The 19,001-nt window shown below is 63.5% G+C and overlaps 5 non-coding genes across 5 annotated transcripts; all 5 read left to right on the plus strand.

Moving 5' to 3' along the window:
- Positions 1-3,466: 3,466 nt before the first annotated feature.
- Positions 3,467-3,585, plus strand: LOC142875236 (5S ribosomal RNA). Its single transcript, XR_012922642.1, has one exon. It is a non-coding gene; the product is annotated as a 5S ribosomal RNA (ribosomal RNA).
- A 3,518-nt stretch (positions 3,586-7,103) lies between these two features.
- LOC142875237 (5S ribosomal RNA) lies at positions 7,104-7,222 on the plus strand. Its single transcript, XR_012922643.1, has one exon. It is a non-coding gene; the product is annotated as a 5S ribosomal RNA (ribosomal RNA).
- Positions 7,223-10,745: 3,523 nt separating this feature from the next.
- Positions 10,746-10,864, plus strand: LOC142875238 (5S ribosomal RNA). Its single transcript, XR_012922644.1, has one exon. It is a non-coding gene; the product is annotated as a 5S ribosomal RNA (ribosomal RNA).
- Positions 10,865-14,367: 3,503 nt separating this feature from the next.
- Positions 14,368-14,486, plus strand: LOC142875239 (5S ribosomal RNA). Its single transcript, XR_012922645.1, has one exon. It is a non-coding gene; the product is annotated as a 5S ribosomal RNA (ribosomal RNA).
- A 3,496-nt stretch (positions 14,487-17,982) lies between these two features.
- On the plus strand, positions 17,983-18,101 carry LOC142875240 (5S ribosomal RNA). Its single transcript, XR_012922646.1, has one exon. It is a non-coding gene; the product is annotated as a 5S ribosomal RNA (ribosomal RNA).
- Positions 18,102-19,001: the final 900 nt, after the last annotated feature.

Below are 19,001 nucleotides of genomic sequence, written 5' to 3' on the forward strand. Positions count from 1 at the left end.
CCCCCACCCTCAGCGCCCGCCGCGGTGCCTGGCGCCCCAGCCCGCACCGTGGGGCCTCCTCTTGTCCCAAGCCGCGACACCGCCGTCACGCGGCAGCATGCGTGGCTTCTGGACTGTCAGGTCTCAGACCAAAGGTCTGCTCTGTGGGAACCGACACGCTGGAGGAAACCTTGAGAGTCTGAGAGGGGAGGGAGTTCCAGAAGAAGGCCAGGATGTCATTTTGAGGGAGTATGTGACCAGAACTCGTCCCGTTGCTTTTGGGGTTCTATGGGCTACACGTAGGAATCTTTGGTGGTGGCACCTGATGTTGGGGGATCCGGAGTCACACCCAGACCTGCTCCACAGGCCTCCTTTTACTTTTCTCTTCGGATTCATTATTTTTAAAAAGTGTCTCTTATCTCTATGATTGCATTTTCTTTTCTCTCTCTTTTCAAGCAGATGATGGGAGTCCAAGTATTAAGGTGACATGTGTTGCCCGTGCCCCCCTCCCCCCTGTGTTCTTATTCATTTACCTCTGATGTTGTTGCAGCGTATTGTGGGGGTACCAATGTTAAGGTCGGGTACGTTGCCCTCTCCCAGCCTCCCCCCTCGGGTCAGAGCCTCAAGTGCGCCCATCCCCCAGTCGGTGCGCACCCACCCCATTCCTAATGGAGGTGTATGCCCATCCCCTCCCCCCACCCGCCCGACACCCACCCGATGAAGGTGATTCCTCTGTGTCCACTTAGGTGTCCATCGGTTCGTACCCATTTGCTGGTGAGCGCGAGCACGTGGTGCTCGTGTGTCCATTCTTGGGCTACCTGGCTTACTGGAACGGGTTCCAGCTCTGGCCAGGAGAACCACGAGAGGTGCCCTCTCACCGCTGCTCCTCCTAGCTGAATAGCACTCCGTGGTGTCCACGCGCCACATTTCATTTACGCACTCGTGGGTCGCTGGGCACTCGGGTCGCTTCCAGGTCTTTGCGATTGTGACTTGTGCCCTGACTCTAACCCTAACCCTTACCCAGCCCGTCTCCTCCTCGGCCCCTGCCTGACTGACTCCTTCCCGCCCGGCCTGTCACCTGTCACCGTCCTCTGCCCCTGCCTGACACGCTCCTCCCCGCCCGGGCCGTCACCGTCCTCGGCCCCTGCCTGACGGGGCTCCTCCGTCGCCTGGGCCTTCCAAGGGCTTGGTGTGGACGCTGGTTCCAGGACGCCCTCCCAGGAACCCGGTAGCAGGGCGGCCGCAGCGTCTCGCGCCACCCAACCGTCCGCCGGCCGGCGGCCGGCGCTAAGTGGCCTGCGGGGGACGTGCCCCCACTGTGGGGCGGGCGCCCAGCCTGGTGTCTTCTCTGAGGCCCCGTGGCTGCTTTTCCCCCCCGCAAGGGGAGAGCCGCGGAGGTGGGGACCGCCTCCTCGTGGGGACGTACACCCGGCTCTCCACGTCGGATTCCGGGGCTCTCTGTCCTGCCAGAAGGCCCAGCTGGCCTGCGGGTCCTTAGAGTGGCAAAAACATCCGAAAACTGAGATTGAGGGTCCGGTGGTTGTCTGCACTTTTGTGCTGGGCACCCCAGGGAGGCCCGGGGGCTGGCTGGACAACGCGGTCTGCTGGGCAGGGGGGGGGTGTGGAGGAGCAACTGATGCCCTTTGCACTTTGGGTAGCAAGTGTCTGAGGTGTCTCTGAGCCCTGCGCCATGTCGGGGGGGTGGGGGTGGGAGGTCGGGGGGGTGGAGGAGCAGGAGGAGGAGGAGGAGGAGGTGGGAAGGGCCGTGGCCTGCAGTCGTGTTCCCGGGGTGGCTTCTTCCACAGGCTGCTTGGCCTGGGCTCCCTGCACCTGGGCCTTTGGAGGACTGGCCCTGTGCTTGCCAACGCTTCCCCTGCAGGGACCCAGAGCTGGGAGGTTGCACCTCTCAGCCCTGGGTCGGGCAGAGCCCCAGCGGGCCATGCCCACAACCTCTCTCAGCACGGGTCCCCCAGAAGGCTCCTTTGGGACCAGGATTCTCTTGCGGGTGACTCTTTAAGGTCTGGCCCCTGGATGGAGGGGCACCAGGAGTAGAGGAGCAGGAAGGGGAAGCGGGTGGCCATGCGAGGGGACACTTTCAGGCCAAGTCCCAGCTTCAGCCTGATCCTCCTGGGAACCCCGGGGTGTACGTCACACCTCCTGGTTGTCCCGCTCTGAGACAAGGAGCCGGGCTTCGCATTCCCCCAGCAGCCAGTCGTGGGCTGAGGACACCTGGGGCGTTGGGAACTCCCTGGCTTCTCCTTGGCTTAACATCTGGAGCTGCTTGTGAATCGTGCCGCCACACACACCCGAGTGCAGGTGTCTTCTGCACAGACTGCGGGCCTCGCTCTTCTGAATGCCGCTAGCTCGCCACCCACCCACGGGTGAACCTGGTCAGGGTACTTTCTCTCGGGGGCAGACTCTGATCCTGGCGGGCTACCGGTGTTTCTGTTTGCTCGTTTCTTTCTTCCATTTCGGGAAAGGCTTCCTTACTGGGTGTGGAAATCTCCTATGCCTTTCCTCGCCTATTCTGTCAGCTTTAAAATTCTCTTTCAGTTGCCACCCTCACAGATGGATTAGGAAACTCTTTCCGGTGCACTCATTAGTGAAATGACCTCAATGAAGCTGGAATCCAATATCTAATCGCCGATTTTTAGCGAGTCCACACGCCAGGGTGGTCGGGGTCCAATGCAGCCCCGGCCAGGCCCAGGCCCCTTGGACCGGGCCACAGGAGGACACAGAGGAGGGTCCCGGCCCCCACGGTCGCGTTGCCGGCAGTTCTCCAAGGGCTTGGGCGTTTTCCAGAGGTAGGAGATGGAGGGGACTGATTTCTTCAGCGCCCCACAAACCACGCCACCCCACCCATGGGACACATCCCTAGAGAGAGAGAGAGACGCCCCATACACTCGCTCCCCTCCCCCATGCGCAGTGCCCCAGCCCGGGCCCGGGGTGAATAGGCGGCAGCCCACCCACAGGGTGGGGGGCGCAGCTGAAAGGGGTTGTCGGGGAGGGCGGCCCCTGCCTGGGGTCAAAGGGCGGGCGACCCGCGCGTGCGCAATCGGCGGCGGCGGCGGCGGCGGCGGCGGCGGCGGCGGCGGCGGCGGCGGCGGCGGCGGTGGGGGCGGCCACGAGCTGGGGGTGGGGGGCGGGTAGGTGAAGGAGGCTGGAAGGTCTCCACCTTGGCGAGTCCAGCAGTGGAGGCGCATCTTGTGTGAGTGTGAGTGAGTGAGTGTGAGTGTGAGTGTGTGTGTGTGTGTGTGTGTGTGTGTGTATAGAGAGACAGCCCCCCACCCCGGCCCGCCGCTCCCTGCCCGCCCCGCCCCGCCCCGCCTGTCACCCCCGTCCCACGGAGCCCGCCGGACCCGGCCGGTGAACTCAACAGGCCCGGCCCGGCGCCGGTCAGCGCCGGCGCGGGGCCTGGGGCGGGAGGAGGCGGCGGGGAAGCGCAGAGAGGCTCGGCTTCTTGAGCGGGGCAGGGGCGCCCTCCGCCGTCTAGGGCCACACCACCCTGAACGCGCCCGATCTCGTCTGGTCTCGGAAGCTAAGCAGGGTCGGGCCTGGTTAGTACTTGGATGGGAGACCGCCTGGGAATACCGGGTGCCGTAGGCTTCTTCTTCTTTTTTTTTTTGTTTTGCCTCTTGTTCTGTCCCCTTTCTGGGAGCGAGGCGGCGGCCCGGGGTGGGGGTCACCCCCACCCTCAGCGCCCGCCGCGGTGCCTGGCGCCCCAGCCCGCACCGTGGGGCCTCCTCTTGTCCCAAGCCGCGACACCGCCGTCACGCGGCAGCATGCGTGGCTTCTGGACTGTCAGGTCTCAGACCAAAGGTCTGCTCTGTGGGAACCGACACGCTGGAGGAAACCTTGAGAGTCTGAGAGGGGAGGGAGTTCCAGAAGAAGGCCAGGATGTCATTTTGAGGGAGTATGTGACCAGAACTCGTCCCGTTGCTTTTGGGGTTCTATGGGCTACACGTAGGAATCTTTGGTGGTGGCACCTGATGTTGGGGGATCCGGAGTCACACCCAGACCTGCTCCACAGGCCTCCTTTTACTTTTCTCTTCGGATTCATTATTTTTAAAAAGTGTCTCTTATCTCTATGATTGCATTTTCTTTTCTCTCTCTTTTCAAGCAGATGATGGGAGTCCAAGTATTAAGGTGACATGTGTTGCCCGTGCCCCCCTCCCCCCTGTGTTCTTATTCATTTACCTCTGATGTTGTTGCAGCGTATTGTGGGGGTACCAATGTTAAGGTCGGGTACGTTGCCCTCTCCCAGCCTCCCCCCTCGGGTCAGAGCCTCAAGTGCGCCCATCCCCCAGTCGGTGCGCACCCACCCCATTCCTAATGGAGGTGTATGCCCATCCCCTCCCCCCACCCGCCCGACACCCACCCGATGAAGGTGATTCCTCTGTGTCCACTTAGGTGTCCATCGGTTCGTACCCATTTGCTGGTGAGCGCGAGCACGTGGTGCTCGTGTGTCCATTCTTGGGCTACCTGGCTTACTGGAACGGGTTCCAGCTCTGGCCAGGAGAACCACGAGAGGTGCCCTCTCACCGCTGCTCCTCCTAGCTGAATAGCACTCCGTGGTGTCCACGCGCCACATTTCATTTACGCACTCGTGGGTCGCTGGGCACTCGGGTCGCTTCCAGGTCTTTGCGATTGTGACTTGTGCCCTGACTCTAACCCTAACCCTTACCCAGCCCGTCTCCTCCTCGGCCCCTGCCTGACTGACTCCTTCCCGCCCGGCCTGTCACCTGTCACCGTCCTCTGCCCCTGCCTGACACGCTCCTCCCCGCCCGGGCCGTCACCGTCCTCGGCCCCTGCCTGACGGGGCTCCTCCGTCGCCTGGGCCTTCCAAGGGCTTGGTGTGGACGCTGGTTCCAGGACGCCCTCCCAGGAACCCGGTAGCAGGGCGGCCGCAGCGTCTCGCGCCACCCAACCGTCCGCCGGCCGGCGGCCGGCGCTAAGTGGCCTGCGGGGGACGTGCCCCCACTGTGGGGCGGGCGCCCAGCCTGGTGTCTTCTCTGAGGCCCCGTGGCTGCTTTTCCCCCCCGCAAGGGGAGAGCCGCGGAGGTGGGGACCGCCTCCTCGTGGGGACGTACACCCGGCTCTCCACGTCGGATTCCGGGGCTCTCTGTCCTGCCAGAAGGCCCAGCTGGCCTGCGGGTCCTTAGAGTGGCAAAAACATCCGAAAACTGAGATTGAGGGTCCGGTGGTTGTCTGCACTTTTGTGCTGGGCACCCCAGGGAGGCCCGGGGGCTGGCTGGACAACGCGGTCTGCTGGGCAGGGGGGGGGTGTGGAGGAGCAACTGATGCCCTTTGCACTTTGGGTAGCAAGTGTCTGAGGTGTCTCTGAGCCCTGCGCCATGTCGGGGGGGTGGGGGTGGGAGGTCGGGGGGGTGGAGGAGCAGGAGGAGGAGGAGGAGGAGGAGGAGGTGGGAAGGGCCGTGGCCTGCAGTCGTGTTCCCGGGGTGGCTTCTTCCACAGGCTGCTTGGCCTGGGCTCCCTGCACCTGGGCCTTTGGAGGACTGGCCCTGTGCTTGCCAACGCTTCCCCTGCAGGGACCCAGAGCTGGGAGGTTGCACCTCTCAGCCCTGGGTCGGGCAGAGCCCCAGCGGGCCATGCCCACAACCTCTCTCAGCACGGGTCCCCCAGAAGGCTCCTTTGGGACCAGGATTCTCTTGCGGGTGACTCTTTAAGGTCTGGCCCCTGGATGGAGGGGCACCAGGAGTAGAGGAGCAGGAAGGGGAAGCGGGTGGCCATGCGAGGGGACACTTTCAGGCCAAGTCCCAGCTTCAGCCTGATCCTCCTGGGAACCCCGGGGTGTACGTCACACCTCCTGGTTGTCCCGCTCTGAGACAAGGAGCCGGGCTTCGCATTCCCCCAGCAGCCAGTCGTGGGCTGAGGACACCTGGGGCGTTGGGAACTCCCTGGCTTCTCCTTGGCTTAACATCTGGAGCTGCTTGTGAATCGTGCCGCCACACACACCCGAGTGCAGGTGTCTTCTGCACAGACTGCGGGCCTCGCTCTTCTGAATGCCGCTAGCTCGCCACCCACCCACGGGTGAACCTGGTCAGGGTACTTTCTCTCGGGGGCAGACTCTGATCCTGGCGGGCTACCGGTGTTTCTGTTTGCTCGTTTCTTTCTTCCATTTCGGGAAAGGCTTCCTTACTGGGTGTGGAAATCTCCTATGCCTTTCCTCGCCTATTCTGTCAGCTTTAAAATTCTCTTTCAGTTGCCACCCTCACAGATGGATTAGGAAACTCTTTCCGGTGCACTCATTAGTGAAATGACCTCAATGAAGCTGGAATCCAATATCTAATCGCCGATTTTTAGCGAGTCCACACGCCAGGGTGGTCGGGGTCCAATGCAGCCCCGGCCAGGCCCAGGCCCCTTGGACCGGGCCACAGGAGGACACAGAGGAGGGTCCCGGCCCCCACGGTCGCGTTGCCGGCAGTTCTCCAAGGGCTTGGGCGTTTTCCAGAGGTAGGAGATGGAGGGGACTGATTTCTTCAGCGCCCCACAAACCACGCCACCCCACCCATGGGACACATCCCTAGAGAGAGAGAGAGACGCCCCATACACTCGCTCCCCTCCCCCATGCGCAGTGCCCCAGCCCGGGCCCGGGGTGAATAGGCGGCAGCCCACCCACAGGGTGGGGGGCGCAGCTGAAAGGGGTTGTCGGGGAGGGCGGCCCCTGCCTGGGGTCAAAGGGCGGGCGACCCGCGCGTGCGCAATCGGCGGCGGCGGCGGCGGCGGCGGCGGGGGCGGCCACGAGCTGGGGGTGGGGGGCGGGTAGGTGAAGGAGGCTGGAAGGTCTCCACCTTGGCGAGTCCAGCAGTGGAGGCGCATCTTGTGTGAGTGTGAGTGAGTGAGTGTGAGTGTGAGTGTGTGTGTGTGTGTGTGTGTGTGTGTGTATAGAGAGACAGCCCCCCACCCCGGCCCGCCGCTCCCTGCCCGCCCCGCCCCACCCCGCCTGTCACCCCCGTCCCACGGAGCCCGCCGGACCCGGCCGGTGAACTCAACAGGCCCGGCCCGGCGCCGGTCAGCGCCGGCGCGGGGCCTGGGGCGGGAGGAGGCGGCGGGGAAGCGCAGAGAGGCTCGGCTTCTTGAGCGGGGCAGGGGCGCCCTCCGCCGTCTAGGGCCACACCACCCTGAACGCGCCCGATCTCGTCTGGTCTCGGAAGCTAAGCAGGGTCGGGCCTGGTTAGTACTTGGATGGGAGACCGCCTGGGAATACCGGGTGCCGTAGGCTTCTTCTTTTTTTTTTTTTTGTTTTGCCTCTTGTTCTGTCCCCTTTCTGGGAGCGAGGCGGCGGCCCGGGGTGGGGGTCACCCCCACCCTCAGCGCCCGCCGCGGTGCCTGGCGCCCCAGCCCGCACCGTGGGGCCTCCTCTTGTCCCAAGCCGCGACACCGCCGTCACGCGGCAGCATGCGTGGCTTCTGGACTGTCAGGTCTCAGACCAAAGGTCTGCTCTGTGGGAACCGACACGCTGGAGGAAACCTTGAGAGTCTGAGAGGGGAGGGAGTTCCAGAAGAAGGCCAGGATGTCATTTTGAGGGAGTATGTGACCAGAACTCGTCCCGTTGCTTTTGGGGTTCTATGGGCTACACGTAGGAATCTTTGGTGGTGGCACCTGATGTTGGGGGATCCGGAGTCACACCCAGACCTGCTCCACAGGCCTCCTTTTACTTTTCTCTTCGGATTCATTATTTTTAAAAAGTGTCTCTTATCTCTATGATTGCATTTTCTTTTCTCTCTCTTTTCAAGCAGATGATGGGAGTCCAAGTATTAAGGTGACATGTGTTGCCCGTGCCCCCCTCCCCCCTGTGTTCTTATTCATTTACCTCTGATGTTGTTGCAGCGTATTGTGGGGGTACCAATGTTAAGGTCGGGTACGTTGCCCTCTCCCAGCCTCCCCCCTCGGGTCAGAGCCTCAAGTGCGCCCATCCCCCAGTCGGTGCGCACCCACCCCATTCCTAATGGAGGTGTATGCCCATCCCCTCCCCCCACCCGCCCGACACCCACCCGATGAAGGTGATTCCTCTGTGTCCACTTAGGTGTCCATCGGTTCGTACCCATTTGCTGGTGAGCGCGAGCACGTGGTGCTCGTGTGTCCATTCTTGGGCTACCTGGCTTACTGGAACGGGTTCCAGCTCTGGCCAGGAGAACCACGAGAGGTGCCCTCTCACCGCTGCTCCTCCTAGCTGAATAGCACTCCGTGGTGTCCACGCGCCACATTTCATTTACGCACTCGTGGGTCGCTGGGCACTCGGGTCGCTTCCAGGTCTTTGCGATTGTGACTTGTGCCCTGACTCTAACCCTAACCCTTACCCAGCCCGTCTCCTCCTCGGCCCCTGCCTGACTGACTCCTTCCCGCCCGGCCTGTCACCTGTCACCGTCCTCTGCCCCTGCCTGACACGCTCCTCCCCGCCCGGGCCGTCACCGTCCTCGGCCCCTGCCTGACGGGGCTCCTCCGTCGCCTGGGCCTTCCAAGGGCTTGGTGTGGACGCTGGTTCCAGGACGCCCTCCCAGGAACCCGGTAGCAGGGCGGCCGCAGCGTCTCGCGCCACCCAACCGTCCGCCGGCCGGCGGCCGGCGCTAAGTGGCCTGCGGGGGACGTGCCCCCACTGTGGGGCGGGCGCCCAGCCTGGTGTCTTCTCTGAGGCCCCGTGGCTGCTTTTCCCCCCCGCAAGGGGAGAGCCGCGGAGGTGGGGACCGCCTCCTCGTGGGGACGTACACCCGGCTCTCCACGTCGGATTCCGGGGCTCTCTGTCCTGCCAGAAGGCCCAGCTGGCCTGCGGGTCCTTAGAGTGGCAAAAACATCCGAAAACTGAGATTGAGGGTCCGGTGGTTGTCTGCACTTTTGTGCTGGGCACCCCAGGGAGGCCCGGGGGCTGGCTGGACAACGCGGTCTGCTGGGCAGGGGGGGGGGTGTGGAGGAGCAACTGATGCCCTTTGCACTTTGGGTAGCAAGTGTCTGAGGTGTCTCTGAGCCCTGCGCCATGTCGGGGGGGTGGGGGTGGGAGGTCGGGGGGGTGGAGGAGCAGGAGGAGGAGGAGGAGGAGGTGGGAAGGGCCGTGGCCTGCAGTCGTGTTCCCGGGGTGGCTTCTTCCACAGGCTGCTTGGCCTGGGCTCCCTGCACCTGGGCCTTTGGAGGACTGGCCCTGTGCTTGCCAACGCTTCCCCTGCAGGGACCCAGAGCTGGGAGGTTGCACCTCTCAGCCCTGGGTCGGGCAGAGCCCCAGCGGGCCATGCCCACAACCTCTCTCAGCACGGGTCCCCCAGAAGGCTCCTTTGGGACCAGGATTCTCTTGCGGGTGACTCTTTAAGGTCTGGCCCCTGGATGGAGGGGCACCAGGAGTAGAGGAGCAGGAAGGGGAAGCGGGTGGCCATGCGAGGGGACACTTTCAGGCCAAGTCCCAGCTTCAGCCTGATCCTCCTGGGAACCCCGGGGTGTACGTCACACCTCCTGGTTGTCCCGCTCTGAGACAAGGAGCCGGGCTTCGCATTCCCCCAGCAGCCAGTCGTGGGCTGAGGACACCTGGGGCGTTGGGAACTCCCTGGCTTCTCCTTGGCTTAACATCTGGAGCTGCTTGTGAATCGTGCCGCCACACACACCCGAGTGCAGGTGTCTTCTGCACAGACTGCGGGCCTCGCTCTTCTGAATGCCGCTAGCTCGCCACCCACCCACGGGTGAACCTGGTCAGGGTACTTTCTCTCGGGGGCAGACTCTGATCCTGGCGGGCTACCGGTGTTTCTGTTTGCTCGTTTCTTTCTTCCATTTCGGGAAAGGCTTCCTTACTGGGTGTGGAAATCTCCTATGCCTTTCCTCGCCTATTCTGTCAGCTTTAAAATTCTCTTTCAGTTGCCACCCTCACAGATGGATTAGGAAACTCTTTCCGGTGCACTCATTAGTGAAATGACCTCAATGAAGCTGGAATCCAATATCTAATCGCCGATTTTTAGCGAGTCCACACGCCAGGGTGGTCGGGGTCCAATGCAGCCCCGGCCAGGCCCAGGCCCCTTGGACCGGGCCACAGGAGGACACAGAGGAGGGTCCCGGCCCCCACGGTCGCGTTGCCGGCAGTTCTCCAAGGGCTTGGGCGTTTTCCAGAGGTAGGAGATGGAGGGGACTGATTTCTTCAGCGCCCCACAAACCACGCCACCCCACCCATGGGACACATCCCTAGAGAGAGAGAGAGACGCCCCATACACTCGCTCCCCTCCCCCATGCGCAGTGCCCCAGCCCGGGCCCGGGGTGAATAGGCGGCAGCCCACCCACAGGGTGGGGGGCGCAGCTGAAAGGGGTTGTCGGGGAGGGCGGCCCCTGCCTGGGGTCAAAGGGCGGGCGACCCGCGCGTGCGCAATCGGCGGCGGCGGCGGCGGCGGCGGCGGCGGCGGCGGGGGCGGCCACGAGCTGGGGGTGGGGGGCGGGTAGGTGAAGGAGGCTGGAAGGTCTCCACCTTGGCGAGTCCAGCAGTGGAGGCGCATCTTGTGTGAGTGTGAGTGAGTGAGTGTGAGTGTGAGTGTGTGTGTGTGTGTGTGTGTGTGTGTGTATAGAGAGACAGCCCCCCCACCCCGGCCCGCCGCTCCCTGCCCGCCCCGCCCCGCCCCGCCTGTCACCCCCGTCCCACGGAGCCCGCCGGACCCGGCCGGTGAACTCAACAGGCCCGGCCCGGCGCCGGTCAGCGCCGGCGCGGGGCCTGGGGCGGGAGGAGGCGGCGGGGAAGCGCAGAGAGGCTCGGCTTCTTGAGCGGGGCAGGGGCGCCCTCCGCCGTCTAGGGCCACACCACCCTGAACGCGCCCGATCTCGTCTGGTCTCGGAAGCTAAGCAGGGTCGGGCCTGGTTAGTACTTGGATGGGAGACCGCCTGGGAATACCGGGTGCCGTAGGCTTCTTCTTTTTTTTTTTTTTGTTTTGCCTCTTGTTCTGTCCCCTTTCTGGGAGCGAGGCGGCGGCCCGGGGTGGGGGTCACCCCCACCCTCAGCGCCCGCCGCGGTGCCTGGCGCCCCAGCCCGCACCGTGGGGCCTCCTCTTGTCCCAAGCCGCGACACCGCCGTCACGCGGCAGCATGCGTGGCTTCTGGACTGTCAGGTCTCAGACCAAAGGTCTGCTCTGTGGGAACCGACACGCTGGAGGAAACCTTGAGAGTCTGAGAGGGGAGGGAGTTCCAGAAGAAGGCCAGGATGTCATTTTGAGGGAGTATGTGACCAGAACTCGTCCCGTTGCTTTTGGGGTTCTATGGGCTACACGTAGGAATCTTTGGTGGTGGCACCTGATGTTGGGGGATCCGGAGTCACACCCAGACCTGCTCCACAGGCCTCCTTTTACTTTTCTCTTCGGATTCATTATTTTTAAAAAGTGTCTCTTATCTCTATGATTGCATTTTCTTTTCTCTCTCTTTTCAAGCAGATGATGGGAGTCCAAGTATTAAGGTGACATGTGTTGCCCGTGCCCCCCTCCCCCCTGTGTTCTTATTCATTTACCTCTGATGTTGTTGCAGCGTATTGTGGGGGTACCAATGTTAAGGTCGGGTACGTTGCCCTCTCCCAGCCTCCCCCCTCGGGTCAGAGCCTCAAGTGCGCCCATCCCCCAGTCGGTGCGCACCCACCCCATTCCTAATGGAGGTGTATGCCCATCCCCTCCCCCCACCCGCCCGACACCCACCCGATGAAGGTGATTCCTCTGTGTCCACTTAGGTGTCCATCGGTTCGTACCCATTTGCTGGTGAGCGCGAGCACGTGGTGCTCGTGTGTCCATTCTTGGGCTACCTGGCTTACTGGAACGGGTTCCAGCTCTGGCCAGGAGAACCACGAGAGGTGCCCTCTCACCGCTGCTCCTCCTAGCTGAATAGCACTCCGTGGTGTCCACGCGCCACATTTCATTTACGCACTCGTGGGTCGCTGGGCACTCGGGTCGCTTCCAGGTCTTTGCGATTGTGACTTGTGCCCTGACTCTAACCCTAACCCTTACCCAGCCCGTCTCCTCCTCGGCCCCTGCCTGACTGACTCCTTCCCGCCCGGCCTGTCACCTGTCACCGTCCTCTGCCCCTGCCTGACACGCTCCTCCCCGCCCGGGCCGTCACCGTCCTCGGCCCCTGCCTGACGGGGCTCCTCCGTCGCCTGGGCCTTCCAAGGGCTTGGTGTGGACGCTGGTTCCAGGACGCCCTCCCAGGAACCCGGTAGCAGGGCGGCCGCAGCGTCTCGCGCCACCCAACCGTCCGCCGGCCGGCGGCCGGCGCTAAGTGGCCTGCGGGGGACGTGCCCCCACTGTGGGGCGGGCGCCCAGCCTGGTGTCTTCTCTGAGGCCCCGTGGCTGCTTTTCCCCCCCGCAAGGGGAGAGCCGCGGAGGTGGGGACCGCCTCCTCGTGGGGACGTACACCCGGCTCTCCACGTCGGATTCCGGGGCTCTCTGTCCTGCCAGAAGGCCCAGCTGGCCTGCGGGTCCTTAGAGTGGCAAAAACATCCGAAAACTGAGATTGAGGGTCCGGTGGTTGTCTGCACTTTTGTGCTGGGCACCCCAGGGAGGCCCGGGGGCTGGCTGGACAACGCGGTCTGCTGGGCAGGGGGGGGGGGGTGTGGAGGAGCAACTGATGCCCTTTGCACTTTGGGTAGCAAGTGTCTGAGGTGTCTCTGAGCCCTGCGCCATGTCGGGGGGGTGGGGGTGGGAGGTCGGGGGGGTGGAGGAGCAGGAGGAGGAGGAGGAGGAGGTGGGAAGGGCCGTGGCCTGCAGTCGTGTTCCCGGGGTGGCTTCTTCCACAGGCTGCTTGGCCTGGGCTCCCTGCACCTGGGCCTTTGGAGGACTGGCCCTGTGCTTGCCAACGCTTCCCCTGCAGGGACCCAGAGCTGGGAGGTTGCACCTCTCAGCCCTGGGTCGGGCAGAGCCCCAGCGGGCCATGCCCACAACCTCTCTCAGCACGGGTCCCCCAGAAGGCTCCTTTGGGACCAGGATTCTCTTGCGGGTGACTCTTTAAGGTCTGGCCCCTGGATGGAGGGGCACCAGGAGTAGAGGAGCAGGAAGGGGAAGCGGGTGGCCATGCGAGGGGACACTTTCAGGCCAAGTCCCAGCTTCAGCCTGATCCTCCTGGGAACCCCGGGGTGTACGTCACACCTCCTGGTTGTCCCGCTCTGAGACAAGGAGCCGGGCTTCGCATTCCCCCAGCAGCCAGTCGTGGGCTGAGGACACCTGGGGCGTTGGGAACTCCCTGGCTTCTCCTTGGCTTAACATCTGGAGCTGCTTGTGAATCGTGCCGCCACACACACCCGAGTGCAGGTGTCTTCTGCACAGACTGCGGGCCTCGCTCTTCTGAATGCCGCTAGCTCGCCACCCACCCACGGGTGAACCTGGTCAGGGTACTTTCTCTCGGGGGCAGACTCTGATCCTGGCGGGCTACCGGTGTTTCTGTTTGCTCGTTTCTTTCTTCCATTTCGGGAAAGGCTTCCTTACTGGGTGTGGAAATCTCCTATGCCTTTCCTCGCCTATTCTGTCAGCTTTAAAATTCTCTTTCAGTTGCCACCCTCACAGATGGATTAGGAAACTCTTTCCGGTGCACTCATTAGTGAAATGACCTCAATGAAGCTGGAATCCAATATCTAATCGCCGATTTTTAGCGAGTCCACACGCCAGGGTGGTCGGGGTCCAATGCAGCCCCGGCCAGGCCCAGGCCCCTTGGACCGGGCCACAGGAGGACACAGAGGAGGGTCCCGGCCCCCACGGTCGCGTTGCCGGCAGTTCTCCAAGGGCTTGGGCGTTTTCCAGAGGTAGGAGATGGAGGGGACTGATTTCTTCAGCGCCCCACAAACCACGCCACCCCACCCATGGGACACATCCCTAGAGAGAGAGAGAGACGCCCCATACACTCGCTCCCCTCCCCCATGCGCAGTGCCCCAGCCCGGGCCCGGGGTGAATAGGCGGCAGCCCACCCACAGGGTGGGGGGCGCAGCTGAAAGGGGTTGTCGGGGAGGGCGGCCCCTGCCTGGGGTCAAAGGGCGGGCGACCCGCGCGTGCGCAATCGGCGGCGGCGGCGGCGGCGGTGGGGGCGGCCACGAGCTGGGGGTGGGGGGCGGGTAGGTGAAGGAGGCTGGAAGGTCTCCACCTTGGCGAGTCCAGCAGTGGAGGCGCATCTTGTGTGAGTGTGAGTGTGAGTGTGTGTGTGTGTGTGTGTGTGTGTGTGTATAGAGAGACAGCCCCCCACCCCGGCCCGCCGCTCCCTGCCCGCCCCGCCCCGCCCCGCCCCGCCTGTCACCCCCGTCCCACGGAGCCCGCCGGACCCGGCCGGTGAACTCAACAGGCCCGGCCCGGCGCCGGTCAGCGCCGGCGCGGGGCCTGGGGCGGGAGGAGGCGGCGGGGAAGCGCAGAGAGGCTCGGCTTCTTGAGCGGGGCAGGGGCGCCCTCCGCCGTCTAGGGCCACACCACCCTGAACGCGCCCGATCTCGTCTGGTCTCGGAAGCTAAGCAGGGTCGGGCCTGGTTAGTACTTGGATGGGAGACCGCCTGGGAATACCGGGTGCCGTAGGCTTCTTCTTCTTTTTTTTTTTGTTTTGCCTCTTGTTCTGTCCCCTTTCTGGGAGCGAGGCGGCGGCCCGGGGTGGGGGTCACCCCCACCCTCAGCGCCCGCCGCGGTGCCTGGCGCCCCAGCCCGCACCGTGGGGCCTCCTCTTGTCCCAAGCCGCGACACCGCCGTCACGCGGCAGCATGCGTGGCTTCTGGACTGTCAGGTCTCAGACCAAAGGTCTGCTCTGTGGGAACCGACACGCTGGAGGAAACCTTGAGAGTCTGAGAGGGGAGGGAGTTCCAGAAGAAGGCCAGGATGTCATTTTGAGGGAGTATGTGACCAGAACTCGTCCCGTTGCTTTTGGGGTTCTATGGGCTACACGTAGGAATCTTTGGTGGTGGCACCTGATGTTGGGGGATCCGGAGTCACACCCAGACCTGCTCCACAGGCCTCCTTTTACTTTTCTCTTCGGATTCATTATTTTTAAAAAGTGTCTCTTATCTCTATGATTGCATTTTCTTTTCTCTCTCTTTTCAAGCAGATGATGGGAGTCCAAGTATTAAGGTGACATGTGTTGCCCGTGCCCCCCTCCCCCCTGTGTTCTTATTCATTTACCTCTCATGTTGTTGCAGCGTATTGTGGGGGTACCAATGTTAAGGTCGGGTACGTTGCCCTCTCCCAGCCTCCCCCCTCGGGTCAGAGCCTCAAGTGCGCCCATCCCCCAGTCGGTGCGCACCCACCCCATTCCTAATGGAGGTGTATGCCCATCCCCTCCCCCCACCCGCCCGACACCCACCCGATGAAGGTGATTCCTCTGTGTCCACTTAGGTGTCCATCGGTTCGTACCCATTTGCTGGTGAGCGCGAGCACGTGGTGCTCGTGTGTCCATTCTTGGGCTACCTGGCTTACTGGAACGGGTTCCAGCTCTGGCCAGGAGAACCACGAGAGGTGCCCTCTCACCGCTGCTCCTCCTAGCTGAATAGCACTCCGTGGTGTCCACGCGCCACATTTCATTTACGCACTCGTGGGTCGCTGGGCACTCGGGTCGCTTCCAGGTCTTTGCAATTGTGACTTGTGCCCTGACTCTAACCCTAACCCTTACCCAGCCCGTCTCCTCCTCGGCCCCTGCCTGACTGACTCCTTCCCGCCCGGCCTGTCACCTGTCACCGTCCTCTGCCCCTGCCTGACACGCTCCTCCCCGCCCGGGCCGTCACCGTCCTCGGCCCCTGCCTGACGGGGCTCCTCCGTCGCCTGGGCCTTCCAAGGGCTTGGTGTGGACGCTGGTTCCAGGACGCCCTCCCAGGAACCCGGTAGCAGGGCGGCCGCAGCGTCTCGCGCCACCCAACCGTCCGCCGGCCGGCGGCCGGCGCTAAGTGGCCTGCGGGGGACGTGCCCCCACTGTGGGGCGGGCGCCCAGCCTGGTGTCTTCTCTGAGGCCCCGTGGCTGCTTTTCCCCCCCGCAAGGGGAGAGCCGCGGAGGTGGGGACCGCCTCCTCGTGGGGACGTACACCCGGCTCTCCACGTCGGATTCCGGGGCTCTCTGTCCTGCCAGAAGGCCCAGCTGGCCTGCGGGTCCTTAGAGTGGCAAAAACATCCGAAAACTGAGATTGAGGGTCCGGTGGTTGTCTGCACTTTTGTGCTGGGCACCCCAGGGAGGCCCGGGGGCTGGCTGGACAACGCGGTCTGCTGGGCAGGGGGGGGGGTGTGGAGGAGCAACTGATGCCCTTTGCACTTTGGGTAGCAAGTGTCTGAGGTGTCTCTGAGCCCTGCGCCATGTCGGGGGGGTGGGGGTGGGAGGTCGGGGGGGTGGAGGAGCAGGAGGAGGAGGAGGAGGAGGTGGGAAGGGCCGTGGCCTGCAGTCGTGTTCCCGGGGTGGCTTCTTCCACAGGCTGCTTGGCCTGGGCTCCCTGCACCTGGGCCTTTGGAGGACTGGCCCTGTGCTTGCCAACGCTTCCCCTGCAGGGACCCAGAGCTGGGAGGTTGCACCTCTCAGCCCTGGGTCGGGCAGAGCCCCAGCGGGCCATGCCCACAACCTCTCTCAGCACGGGTCCCCCAGAAGGCTCCTTTGGGACCAGGATTCTCTTGCGGGTGACTCTTTAAGGTCTGGCCCCTGGATGGAGGGGCACCAGGAGTAGAGGAGCAGGAAGGGGAAGCGGGTGGCCATGCGAGGGGACACTTTCAGGCCAAGTCCCAGCTTCAGCCTGATCCTCCTGGAAACCCCGGGGTGTACGTCACACCTCCTGGTTGTCCCGCTCTGAGACAAGGAGCCGGGCTTCGCATTCCCCCAGCAGCCAGTCGTGGGCTGAGGACACCTGGGGCGTTGGGAACTCCCTGGCTTCTCCTTGGCTTAACATCTGGAGCTGCTTGTGAATCGTGCCGCCACACACACCCGAGTGCAGGTGTCTTCTGCACAGACTGCGGGCCTCGCTCTTCTGAATGCCGCTAGCTCGCCACCCACCCACGGGTGAACCTGGTCAGGGTACTTTCTCTCGGGGGCAGACTCTGATCCTGGCGGGCTACCGGTGTTTCTGTTTGCTCGTTTCTTTCTTCCATTTCGGGAAAGGCTTCCTTACTGGGTGTGGAAATCTCCTATGCCTTTCCTCGCCTATTCTGTCAGCTTTAAAATTCTCTTTCAGTTGCCACCCTCACAGATGGATTAGGAAACTCTTTCCGGTGCACTCATTAGTGAAATGACCTCAATGAAGCTGGAATCCAATATCTAATCGCCGATTTTTAGCGAGTCCACACGCCAGGGAGGTCGGGGTCCAATGCAGCCCCGGCCAGGCCCAGGCCCCTTGGACCGGGCCACAGGAGGACACAGAGGAGGGTCCCGGCCCCCACGGTCGCGTTGCCGGCAGTTCTCCAAGGGCTTGGGCGTTTTCCAGAGGTAGGAGATGGAGGGGACTGATTTCTTCAGCGCCCCACAAACCACGCCACCCCACCCATGGGACACATCCCTAGAGAGAGAGAGAGACGCCCCATACACTCGCTCCCCTCCCCCATGCGCAGTGCCCCAGCCCGGGCCCGGGGTGAATAGGCGGCAGCCCACCCACAGGGTGGGGGGCGCAGCTGAAAGGGGTTGTCGGGGAGGGCGGCCCCTGCCTGGGGTCAAAGGGCGGGCGACCCGCGCGTGCGCAATCGGCGGCGGCGGCGGCGGCGGTGGGGGCGGCCACGAGCTGGGGGTGGGGGGCGGGTAGGTGAAGGAGGCTGGAAGGTCTCCACCTTGGCGAGTCCAGCAGTGGAGGCGCATCTTGTGTGAGTGTGAGTGTGAGTGTGTGTGTGTGTGTGTGTGTGTGTGTGTATAGAGAGACAGCCCCCCACCCCGGCCCGCCGCTCCCTGCCCGCCCCGCCCCGCCCCGCCTGTCACCCCCGTCCCACGGAGCCCGCCGGACCCGGCCGGTGAACTCAACAGGCCCGGCCCGGCGCCGGTCAGCGCCGGCGCGGGGCCTGGGGCGGGAGGAGGCGGCGGGGAAGCGCAGAGAGGCTCGGCTTCTTGAGCGGGGCAGGGGCGCCCTCCGCCGTCTAGGGCCACACCACCCTGAACGCGCCCGATCTCGTCTGGTCTCGGAAGCTAAGCAGGGTCGGGCCTGGTTAGTACTTGGATGGGAGACCGCCTGGGAATACCGGGTGCCGTAGGCTTCTTCTTTTTTTTTTTTTTGTTTTGCCTCTTGTTCTGTCCCCTTTCTGGGAGCGAGGCGGCGGCCCGGGGTGGGGGTCACCCCCACCCTCAGCGCCCGCCGCGGTGCCTGGCGCCCCAGCCCGCACCGTGGGGCCTCCTCTTGTCCCAAGCCGCGACACCGCCGTCACGCGGCAGCATGCGTGGCTTCTGGACTGTCAGGTCTCAGACCAAAGGTCTGCTCTGTGGGAACCGACACGCTGGAGGAAACCTTGAGAGTCTGAGAGGGGAGGGAGTTCCAGAAGAAGGCCAGGATGTCATTTTGAGGGAGTATGTGACCAGAACTCGTCCCGTTGCTTTTGGGGTTCTATGGGCTACACGTAGGAATCTTTGGTGGTGGCACCTGATGTTGGGGGATCCGGAGTCACACCCAGACCTGCTCCACAGGCCTCCTTTTACTTTTCTCTTCGGATTCATTATTTTTAAAAAGTGTCTCTTATCTCTATGATTGCATTTTCTTTTCTCTCTCTTTTCAAGCAGATGATGGGAGTCCAAGTATTAAGGTGACATGTGTTGCCCGTGCCCCCCTCCCCCCTGTGTTGTTATTCATTTACCTCTGATGTTGTTGCAGCGTATTGTGGGGGTACCAATGTTAAGGTCGGGTACGTTGCCCTCTCCCAGCCTCCCCCCTCGGGTCAGAGCCTCAAGTGCGCCCATCCCCCAGTCGGTGCGCACCCACCCCATTCCTAATGGAGGTGTATGCCCATCCCCTCCCCCCACCCGCCCGACACCCACCCGATGAAGGTGATTCCTCTGTGTCCACTTAGGTGTCCATCGGTTCGTACCCATTTGCTGGTGAGCGCGAGCACGTGGTGCTCGTGTGTCCATTCTTGGGCTACCTGGCTTACTGGAACGGGTTCCAG

The sequence above is a fragment of the Microcebus murinus genome, chromosome 13, assembly GCF_040939455.1.
Source record: "Microcebus murinus isolate Inina chromosome 13, M.murinus_Inina_mat1.0, whole genome shotgun sequence".
Taxonomy (NCBI): Eukaryota; Metazoa; Chordata; class Mammalia; order Primates; family Cheirogaleidae; genus Microcebus; species Microcebus murinus.